The sequence below is a fragment of the Musa acuminata genome, unplaced genomic scaffold, assembly GCF_036884655.1.
Source record: "Musa acuminata AAA Group cultivar baxijiao unplaced genomic scaffold, Cavendish_Baxijiao_AAA HiC_scaffold_59, whole genome shotgun sequence".
Lineage (NCBI taxonomy): Eukaryota > Viridiplantae > Streptophyta > Magnoliopsida > Zingiberales > Musaceae > Musa > Musa acuminata.
The window spans coordinates 56,442-60,000 of NW_027020340.1; positions in this window are offsets into that span (position 1 = coordinate 56,442).

A 3,559-nucleotide genomic window follows, 5' to 3' on the forward strand; every position below is an offset into this window, starting at 1 on the left:
TGGCTGACGTTTTGCTCCGCTCTCGACGGTCACCGCGCAATGCAAGAACAGGCCAAAAACTGGCCAAAACGGCCCAAAAACGGGCCAAAACTGGCCATTTTTGGCTGCGCGAGCGAGCGGCGAGCGGCGGACAGCGAGCGAAGCGAGAGGCAGCACCGTCCCTGCTATACGAAAGCCCCATCCAGCCCTGTGCCACCCGGGGGGTTCCAGGGTGCTGAGATGGCTGACGTTTTGCTCCGCTCTCGACGGTCACCGCGCAATGCAAGAACAGGCCAAAAACTGGCCAAAACGGCCCAAAAACGGGCCAAAACTGGCCATTTTTGGCTGCACGAGCGAGCGGCGAGCGGCGGACAGCGAGCGAAGCGAGAGGCAGCACCGTCCCTGCTATACGAAAGCCCCATCCAGCCCTGTGCCACCCGGGGGGTTCCAGGGTGCTGAGATGGCTGACGTTTTGCTCCGCTCTCGACGGTCACCGCGCAATGCAAGAACAGGCCAAAAACTGGCCAAAACGGCCCAAAAACGGGCCAAAACTGGCCATTTTTGGCTGCACGAGCGAGCGGCGAGCGGCGGACAGCGAGCGAAGCGAGAGGCAGCACCGTCCCTGCTATACGAAAGCCCCATCCAGCCCTGTGCCACCCGGGGGGGGTTCCAGGGTGCTGAGATGGCTGACGTTTTGCTCCGCTCTCGACGGTCACCGCGCAATGCAAGAACAGGCCAAAAACTGGCCAAAACGGCCCAAAAACGGGCCAAAACTGGCCATTTTTGGCTGCACGAGCGAGCGGCGAGCGGCGGACAGCGAGCGAAGCGAGAGGCAGCACCGTCCCTGCTATACGAAAGCCCCATCCAGCCCTGTGCCACCCGGGGGGTTCCAGGGTGCTGAGATGGCTGACGTTTTGCTCCGCTCTCGACGGTCACCGCGCAATGCAAGAACAGGCCAAAAACTGGCCAAAACGGCCCAAAAACGGGCCAAAACTGGCCATTTTTGGCTGCGCGAGCGAGCGGCGAGCGGCGGACAGCGAGCGAAGCGAGAGGCAGCACCGTCCCTGCTATACGAAAGCCCCATCCAGCCCTGTGCCACCCGGGGGGTTCCAGGGTGCTGAGATGGCTGACGTTTTGCTCCGCTCTCGACGGTCACCGCGCAATGCAAGAACAGGCCAAAAACTGGCCAAAACGGCCCAAAAACGGGCCAAAACTGGCCATTTTTGGCTGCACGAGCGAGCGGCGAGCGGCGGACAGCGAGCGAAGCGAGAGGCAGCACCGTCCCTGCTATACGAAAGCCCCATCCAGCCCTGTGCCACCCGGGGGGTTCCAGGGTGCTGAGATGGCTGACGTTTTGCTCCGCTCTCGACGGTCACCGCGCAATGCAAGAACAGGCCAAAAACTGGCCAAAACGGCCCAAAAACGGGCCAAAACTGGCCATTTTTGGCTGCACGAGCGAGCGGCGAGCGGCGGACAGCGAGCGAAGCGAGAGGCAGCACCGTCCCTGCTATACGAAAGCCCCATCCAGCCCTGTGCCACCCGGGGGGTTCCAGGGTGCTGAGATGGCTGACGTTTTGCTCCGCTCTCGACGGTCACCGCGCAATGCAAGAACAGGCCAAAAACTGGCCAAAACGGCCCAAAAACGGGCCAAAACTGGCCATTTTTGGCTGCACGAGCGAGCGGCGAGCGGCGGACAGCGAGCGAAGCGAGAGGCAGCACCGTCCCTGCTATACGAAAGCCCCATCCAGCCCTGTGCCACCCGGGGGGTTCCAGGGTGCTGAGATGGCTGACGTTTTGCTCCGCTCTCGACGGTCACCGCGCAATGCAAGAACAGGCCAAAAACTGGCCAAAACGGCCCAAAAACGGGCCAAAACTGGCCATTTTTGGCTGCACGAGCGAGCGGCGAGCGGCGGACAGCGAGCGAAGCGAGAGGCAGCACCGTCCCTGCTATACGAAAGCCCCATCCAGCCCTGTGCCACCCGGGGGGTTCCAGGGTGCTGAGATGGCTGACGTTTTGCTCCGCTCTCGACGGTCACCGCGCAATGCAAGAACAGGCCAAAAACTGGCCAAAACGGCCCAAAAACGGGCCAAAACTGGCCATTTTTGGCTGCACGAGCGAGCGGCGAGCGGCGGACAGCGAGCGAAGCGAGAGGCAGCACCGTCCCTGCTATACGAAAGCCCCATCCAGCCCTGTGCCACCCGGGGGGTTCCAGGGTGCTGAGATGGCTGACGTTTTGCTCCGCTCTCGACGGTCACCGCGCAATGCAAGAACAGGCCAAAAACTGGCCAAAACGGCCCAAAAACGGGCCAAAACTGGCCATTTTTGTGGCCCTGCTGCAACGAGCGAGCGCGCGAGCGGCGGACAGCGAGCGAAGCGAGAGGCAGCACCGTCCCTGCTATACGAAAAGCCCCATCCAGCCCTGTGCACCCGGGGGGTTCCAGGGTGCTGAGATGGCTGACGTTTTGCTCCGCTCTCGACGGTCACCGCGCAATGCAAGAACAGGCCAAAAACTGGCCAAAACGGCCCAAAAAACGGGCCAAAAACTGGCCATTTTTGGCTGCACGAGCGAGCGGCGAGCGGCGGACAGCGAGCGAAGCGAGAGGCAGCACCGTCCCTGCTATACGAAAGCCCCATCCAGCCCTGTGCCACCCGGGGGGTTCCAGGTGCTGAGATGGCTGACGTTTTTGCTCCGCTCTCGACGGTCACCGCGCAATGCAAGAACAGGCCAAAAACTGGCCAAAACGGCCCAAAAACGGGCCAAAACTGGCCATTTTTGGCTGCACGAGCGAGCGGCGAGCGGCGGACAGCGAGCGAAGCGAGAGGCAGCACCGTCCCTGCTATACGAAAGCCCATCCAGCCCTGTGCCACCCGGGGGGTTCCAGGGTGCTGAGATGGCTGACGTTTTGCTCCGCTCTCGACGGTCACCGCGCAATGCAAGAACAGGCCAAAAACTGGCCAAAACGGCCCAAAAACGGGCCAAAACTGGCCATTTTTGCTGCACGAGCGAGCGGCGAGCGGCGGACAGCGAGCGAAGCGAGAGGCAGCACCGTCCCTGCTATACGAAAGCCCCATCCAGCCCTGTGCCACCCGGGGGGTTCCAGGGTGCTGAGATGGCTGACGTTTTGCTCCGCTCTCGACGGTCACTCGCGCAATGCAAGAACAGGCCAAAAACTGGCCAAAACGGCCCAAAAACGGGCCAAAACTGGCCATTTTTGGCTGCACGAGCGAGCGGCGAGCGGCGGACAGCGAGCGAAGCGAGAGGCAGCACCGTCCCTGCTATACGAAAGCCCCATCCAGCCCTGTGCCACCCGGGGGGTTCCAGGGTGCTGAGATGGCTGACGTTTTGCTCCGCTCTCGACGGTCACCGCGCAATGCAAGCAACCACGGCCCAAACCAAAAACTGGCTAAAACGGCCAAAAACGGGCCAAAACTGGCCATTTTTGGCTGCGCGAGCGAGCGGCGAGCGGCGGACAGCGAGCGAAGCGAGAGGCAGCACCGTCCCTGCTATATACGAAAGCCCCATCCAGCCCTGTGCCACCCGGGGGGTTTCCAGGGTGCTGAGATGGCTGACGTTTTGCT